This window comes from Phalangium opilio, unplaced genomic scaffold (assembly GCF_054372755.1).
Source record: "Phalangium opilio isolate 3A_F unplaced genomic scaffold, DU_Popi_V2 ptg000092l_1, whole genome shotgun sequence".
NCBI lineage: Eukaryota > Metazoa > Arthropoda > Arachnida > Opiliones > Phalangiidae > Phalangium > Phalangium opilio.
Window position 1 is genome coordinate 2,184,525 of NW_028324197.1, and position 8,355 is coordinate 2,192,879.

General features: G+C 37.5%; 1 pseudogene; it reads left to right on the top strand.

Moving 5' to 3' along the window:
• Positions 1-5,316: 5,316 nt before the first annotated feature.
• LOC149641540 (uncharacterized) lies at positions 5,317-6,078 on the top strand (annotated as a pseudogene).
• Positions 6,079-8,355: the final 2,277 nt, after the last annotated feature.

The window sequence follows — 8,355 nt, forward strand, 5'->3', positions numbered from 1 at the left end:
TATCAACTTCAATAGGGAGTTCAATTTCTACATTAGAGTTGGCCATTGCGATAATTTAAAAATACAAATACAACAAACTACTAATTATAAATCTGAATAGGCCTAAATAATAATACTAAAACACAAAAATATACTAAAACACAAAAATATACTAAAACACTAATGCTAAAACAATAAAATAGTAATGTACTTTTAAAAAAATTTAAAGTACTTTGAAAAAATTGAAGTACGTATAAAAATTGAAGTACTTGTAAAATACTAAGTTAAAAATACTAAAACACTTGTAAAAAATTGAAAATACTTGTAAAACTAAATGAAAATACTAAAACACTTGTAAAAAAACTAAGTTAAAAATACTAAAACACTTGTAAAAACTAAGTTAAATTGAAAATACTTGTAAAAAATTTAAGTTAAATTTAAAACACTTGTGAAAACTAAGTTAAAATACTAAAACACGTATAAAAACTAAGTTAAAAATACTAAAGCACTAGGATATGGGCACGGAATAACTCACAAGTTTTGTTTGGGAGCAGAAGATTTCTTGGCTTGCATCAACAGCGGTCAGAAGTAAACTGATAAGTAGCCTAGAGTGATCCGCCCTTTTATACTTTCGTGATACAATTAGAAAATTAGATCCCCCTCAATGTCATAAACATGTCTTAACACGTTTGGGCTAGTCATAAAACACTTTAACTATAAATTCCATTGATAACAATACAACTGGTTTAGCTACGCCCCCTTTTAAGGTACTAAACCATCTGGTGTGGGGTCCAATTAAAGAATTGACAAAATAAATTCTTTTGTTCAAGTTCAGCCATCTTTTATGGCCATAGATCTCTTGGAATGACCCAAAAAGACAAAGGGAATAGATGCTTTTGTTCAAGTTCAGCCCCCCTTTTCAAGGTCATAAACCAACCTGTGGGGTGGCCCAATTAAAGAAAAATAAATTCCAATGCATCTCAGGGACCCGAGGTCATTCCCCCCATCCATAAAAGCCATAAATAATTTTGAGGAACTCTCAAGACTGAAAATAGGAATGATTTGCATAAATTTAGTTAGAATTTATTTCAACGCTTTAAACATTTGAAATGGTTTTTTTTCAAATGACGCGTTTCGTGTTGTTAAAATGTAATGTATACGACTGATTTCGTGTCGGTGGATTATTCAATTCCCCATGTATTCCTATGGGATTTTAGAAATTTTAAATGACGCGTTTCGCTTTGGTCTTTGGCAATGTAAATGTTCAAAAACGTTTTACTTTTAACACGAAATGTGTTGATAAAAGCTAAGTAACATCATACACTATCACCACTGAAAAGGTTTTGTCAAGACTGTAGTAGGTATAATAGCAATACAAAGAACAAATTAAGGAAAAAATTATATTTATTTCGAGTTACATTTCAAGTTTTTTGATTGGTTCTTTTATAATTTAGAAACGTAATAAGGTATGGAATATATTACAATAATAGGATCTAACTTTCATGTCGCAAAAGTTCTTGAATAAACATTTCAATTATAGCTTTCTCGAGATTAACGCGTTTAATTCTTAGTACAATATCGTCATTCGGAGTAAGTGTTGTTGGTATGGGTTGGGTTGGCGGAATGACTTTTTCTTTCTCCCACTCTTCTTGAGGGACATCTCTGTACTTTCTGTTTGGTGGCATGTCTTTAGTCAATGGGTTTTGGATGAATATAGGCATGTTATTTTTTGGAAATCCTTGAAGTAATGGACAGTCTGCCTTGAATTTCTGATGCTCTTCGAAAACATTGTCGTTAGGTTCCCATCCTCGTAGCGTTAAGTCACAAAAATGGCATTTAACAGCCTCCGTCCCCGAACTTAAATAGTAAAACCCATGACGGGCTAGTTCTGACGGTTTTACAAACGTACTCGCAAATGCACCAAACGTTTCTAGACGTGTCATTTCTCGATTCATCTTATCCTGGCGGTGTCTAACAATCAAATGAGGTCCGGACCAAATCAGACGCTATTTATATCCCAAATAAGGGGATGAAAGGTTAGATTGTAATGGATGCTGTTACTAAGCAGACGTTAATTCGCGAAGCTCTTTCAAAGCCAGGGAAAATAGTGGCCGTTACTTTCATCCTCGTAACTGTATTCCTAGTTGAATTTGCATTTTGGTATTTTAAAAATATTACATTAATTTCGGGTAACGCAACAAAGACATAACATGTTGAGACTTGTCAGGATAAGGCCTTCGGGGGAAACACCTGGAAACAATTAAATGTTTCGTGGTAGGAAGAGTCACCGACTAACAAAGCAATAAATTCGAAAATAGATTCCATTCATAACAATACAACTGATTCGACCATACCCCCCTAAACCCATTAAAGCACGTCTTTATAGTAAAAATAAAAACGGATGGGGATAAATTCTTTTGTTCAAATTTTGTCCCTTTTTATGGCCATAGACCAGTCTGAACGATGTTACGTGTAAATATTACGTATAAATAAAAAGCCGATGGAATGTCTTAACACGTTTGTGTGAGTCATAAATCACTCAGATTCCATTGACAACAATACAAATGGTGTACCCTCGCCCCCATTTTAAGGTCCTAAACCATCGTGTATGTAGCCAATAAAGGGCAATAAAAAAAGAAAAGCATCAGTCAATATACCCTCAGGGTAATTATCAACCCCGCACTCTCAAGAAAATCTCGCAATAAAGATCATTCAGTCCTCAGCTTTTAAACCGTAAAGACCTGCCGTAAGAATGCCTACCAAGATCAGAGATTACCGCGTGAACGCCCGTGTAAGACTAGGGGCTGATTGCTCGGCGGTGTTTGGGGTTACTGGGTACGAGCCAAGCCTGCTTTTGACAAAAAAGGACGGGACTATTGTTACAATCTCGGAAGACGTTTTGAAGGAATTTATGGAGGAGTGGACGGAGATATATTCAGCTTTGGAAACTGGCGACTGGGGTAATTATCGTTACTTGAACTTGAAAATAAAAATAACCGTTATGGAGGGGAGTTTAGTATTCGACGATGGTAGCGTATTCACTCTAACAAAGGCCGAAGCAGGGAAACTGAACGAGAAATTTAGTTTTCTGAGATTTCACTTCAAGCTTTTAAATGATCAAGCCGAAGTTATTAAATGCATGTACGAAGCTATTGTAAAACGCATGAATGATATATATCAAAAATATTATGTAAGTCGTGGTACTATGACTCACAATGATTACGGCCGTGTAAAAAATTTCCTAGCAGCGTGTATAGTTCCTTCGAGCATTTTCGAAGATTTTTGTAACTTGGTTCGTGACAAAAACTGGACGCGTAAGCTACAATTATATAATTTATTCTACATTTGCTTAAATAACGACGCGTACATTCGCGAATTAATTGGAATTGATTGTGTTCATTAAAAGTTTTTGACTAAAATTCGATTCTTAATAATAATAAGCCTAGAATAACCTAGCATAAGCCTACCAGGATCTACAATACCATAAGCCTAGCATAAGCCTATCCCTACAAGTACCAGCCACGTGACGTCATAAAAAAATTAGCCGTGACGTCATCAAGAAAACCACCACCAGGTGGCTCAACAATGCAAATTTCCCGCCAAAACCATCACGTGACGTCATCAATTCCCCCCCATCTCCTCCCCCCAACACCATCACGTGACGTCATTAATCCCCCCTCCCCACCCAAGGGATGGCTTTATAAACCCAAAACATTTTACCCCCCCCCCATCTCCCCCCACCCCAGTGATGTCTCTATAACACCAAAAAGGGGGGTAAAATTTTTGGTGTTATAGGGACATCCTTACTCTCTTCGACAATTAACCGTCCCAAGAACCCCACAACAGAATGGTGTTGCGGAGCGTATGAACCAGACGCTTATGGATATGACTCGATGTCTACTACTCGAATCTGGACTACCAAATAATCTATGGGCAGATACCATATCAACTGCAGCCTACATCCGAAACAAATGTCCGTCTCAGAGTCGAGCGGGAAATGTCCCAGCAGAACTATGGAGTACTAACAAAGTAAACCTCCGTCATTTGAGGGTTTTTGGATGCCGGGCATGGGCTAGAGTTTATGAATCACTTAGAACGAAGTTAGACGCTAAAGCCATTGAGTTGGATATTCCACTGTAACAAAGGGCTATAAACTTTGGAATGCAGAAAAGGACATTTTCTTCATATGCCGAGACTTCACTTTTGAAGAAGATATATTTCCTTTTTGCGTAAAGAAAGATGAACAAACCGAAGACCACGCTACCAAAGAAGAAGTACCGTTAACATTCTCAGTAGTTGAAGAAAAGGAAGAAGAGAATAAAGAACAAAGGATAACAAGCGACAACACCGAAGTTGAGTCAGGAGAACACAGAGAAGAAGAGCCAAGAACAGAGAATGAAGACTGTTTTACAGAACTCTTTGACGACGCATTCGTAAGGTACGACGAGGACAGAACGCTACTGCCACTTCCTCAAGCAGAACAAGAGCTAAGGATAAGGACCTCTCAGAGACAGCTAGAGAAGAGAGAATATCAGCTACGAGCAGTTTTTGGTGAGGGCTCCAGCTCCAATATACACGACGATCCACAAAGTGTGAGCGAAGCTTTAAGCGATGAATGGAGAAAAGCGATGGTCGAAGAACTTCAAAATGTAAAGAGGAAGGACACGTGGGATCTAACCATAAAACCGGATGGAGTCAACATAGTAAGCACAAGATGGGTTTTTAGAAGAAAATTCGATCAAAATGGGAAACTTACTCGTTACCGAGCAAGACTAGTAGCAATGGGATATACCCAAATACCTGGCTTCGATTATGAAGAAACGTTCAGCCCAGTCATAAAAGTAAAAACAATCAGAATACTTTTAGCTTTAAAGACCGTTCTGAAGTGGAAAGATCGACATTTTGACATCGTAGCGGCTTGCTTGAATGGAACTCTGAAACACGATGTACCTTATCCATTCATCGTACGTGGAAAAGAATCCTACGTTTGTAAGTTAAAGAAAGCAATGTATGGCTTACACCAGTCTGGACGTGAATGGAATATTGCTTTGGACGGATTTCTCAAGTCGATGGGATTCACTCGCTCAAAAGCAGACCCCTGTATTTACTATAATACAAAGGAAAAGATCATAGTTGGTGTATACGTCGACGATCTCCCAACAATCGCGGAAAAGGAAGAAACATTGGATAACTTTGAAAAACAACATATCACAATATGAGGTGAGAAATTTGGGAGAGATCAACTTCATATTGTCCTTCGGAGTAGCTCACCACGAAGACGGATCTATTAGTCTCGACCAACATGCCTTTATTGACACGATCTTAAAGAGCTACGGAATGTCTGAAGCTAAAAAGACAGTTAGTCCTTTAGATCCTGGCGTGAAGTATAAGAAAGGAGATACCCGGATCGACGCAAAGGTGAAGTTCCCTTACCGTCAGGCTATAGGCCAACTGTTGTATTTAGCTGGAGGAACAAGACCAGACCTTTCATACGCAACAGCTTTCATGAGTCAGTTCAACGAAAATCCAAATGAAGAGCACGTTTCTGGGATAAAGCACATGCTCAGATACGTCAAAGGGACTAGAGACTATAAACTGGTTTACAAATCGGGAAGCGATTCCCAAATAGAAGGATATACCGATGCCGATTGGGGCTCAAATAGTATCGACTGTAAATCGTTTAGCGGGTATATTTTCACACTAGGCAAAAATTCCGTTAGCTGGAGTTCGAAGAAACAAACCATGGTCGCGTTGTCAACAGTAGAGGCAGAGTACATTGCTATGTGTCACGCATCGAAAGAAGCATTATGGATGAAAAATTTCTTGACCGAAATAGGTCACATTCAGCTAGTAAAAGAACCCCTTACGATTTACGCAGATAATCAAGGAGCTATACACTTAACCAACAATCAAGTTACATCGGAAAGAAATAAACACATTGATTTGAAGAAATTCTTTTTGCGAGACATCGTGGAAAAAGGGAGAGTAATTTTCCAGTATTTGAAGACAACTGACAATCCGTCAGATATGATGACGAAAGCCTCAACCGGTAAGAAGATGAAACAGCACAGTTCATGTGTAAGATTAAACAGCACTTAAACGTAGAATCGAGGGAGAATGTTATTGGATTAACAGTCGCGAATACTCGTTCAAGACATAGGCCTACGATATTCAAACATGCCACCAATAACATTTACCGAAAGATGGCAACACGTCCTCCTTATTTTTGTAGTCTTTATATTGTTTTGCTTCTCTTGTATATAATAAATATGTTCTAGTTCTCTTTTGCTGTCATAAAGATGGGTTGTGTCTTTTCTTAGCCGATAATTCTAACATGTTTTAGTTGTAGATATAGTTGGTAGGGCATGAAAGCTAAAAAACTAATAGTCTACTAAACGTAGAGAACATTTATTTTTTAATATAATATGTGTACCACTTGACGTTACAATTCGACGTAATATTTAACCGAATAATAAAAATGATTTGATTTGGGATTCGAGGGCCACGTCCGGTTCGATATTCATATCGGTGGAAGTTGCGTTACGCTTTCCGATTCTTTGATTTGGATTCGACCTTAACGAATACTAATATATTCGATTCGGCTAATGTCCTTCACGATTCGAATATCCGATTCGATATTCTAGTTTTGCGAATCATGCCGATTCGCAGGGCCCTAGATTCGGTATCGTTCCTTTCAACCGAATTCCCAATGCACCGAAATCCCATTCGACCCAATATCCCGCAATGATTTTAGATTTCCAGCCCAATGGCTATATTCCCGATGGACCGAAATCCCAATCGTCCGAATATGCCCTTAAAAAATACATGAATATAACTTGAAACACTGTAGCCGTCAGCAATTCGGTGGTGTAGTGGATACGATGTTGGACTGCGAAGCGATAGGTTGTTGGTTCGGATCTCCGAAAGGTATGTTAATAATATTAAAAGTAAATGTTTCGTGATACTAATTAAAACGCTCACTTTCATTCCTTTCAAGGCAAGAGATATATAGAATTAGAAATCAAATTGTGCTTAAAATGAAGTACAGTCTTAATGGTAGTTCCATCCATGTCTTTAAATTAAAATTTTAATATTTTGGTTTCGGGTGGGTTAGGTTAGCTTAGCTTAGCTTAGGTTAGGTTAGGTTAGCTTAGGTTAGGTTAGGTTAGGTTAGGTTAGTTCAGCTTAGGTTAGCTTAGGTTAGGTTAGGTTAGTTTAGCTTAGGTTAGTTTTGGTTTGGTTCCAATAATTCGTTGACACCTTTTCCAAAATATGCTCCTTTTAATTAGCTACCACCTTTTCCAAAATATTCTCCCTTTAAATAGCTACCTCCTTTTCCAAAACATTCTCCTATTAATTAGCTACCACCTTTTCCAAAAGATTTTCCTATTAATTAGCTGCCACCTTTTTCGAAATATTCTCCTATTAATTAGCTGCAACCTTTTCCAAAACATTCTCCTACTAATTCGCTACCACCTTTTCCAAAACATTCTCCTATTAATTAGCTGCCACCTTTTCCAAAATATTCTCCTATTAATTAGCTGCAACCTTTTCCAAAATATTCTCCTATTAATTAGCTGCAACCTTTTCCAAAACATTCTCCTACTAATTAGCTGCCACATTTTCCAAAATATTCTCCTTTTAATTAGCTACCACCTTTTCTAAAATATTCTCCTATTAATTAGCTGCCACCTTTTCCAAAAGATTTTCCTATTAATTAGCTGCCACCTTTTCCTAAATATTCTCCTATTAATTAGCTGCAACCTTTTCCAAAATATTCTCCAATTAATTATCTGACATCTTTTCCAAAATATTTCTATTATTGCTAATAAATTGTTCGTGGTAAGAGGCGGGCTTTTAATACTCATATAAATAATCTTTTTACTTCCAAACAAGGTTGGGTTGGGTTAGGTTAGGTTAGGTTAGGTTACGTTGGGTTAGGTTAGGTTAAGTTAGGCTAGGGTAGGTGAGGTGGGGTTCGCCGTAATTAAAACGTAGTTAAAATAAGTGCAGTAATACATTTTCAACTCACATTTTTTTAACAATAATAAGTTGTGAAATTAAAAATATATTTAATGCAAACCACACGGTATGTCTTCTTCCAGTTCAATAGAATTTTGGTCCAATGGGACTATAATAAAATCGCACCTTTGGCTACGTTCGGTCGAATAGGACCCCAAAAAAAACCCCCTTCTGTCGAATGGGAATTCGGTTCAATGGGACCAAAGCCTAGATTCTAGTCTAAGACAGACAATCCGATTTTCTCCCCTGGAGTATAACAACAGACAGACAGACACACATAGATACGTCTAAATTAGAACTCCTCCGTAACATACGTCACTCGAAGAGGTAAAAAGAAAGTAGACATCAACGTTA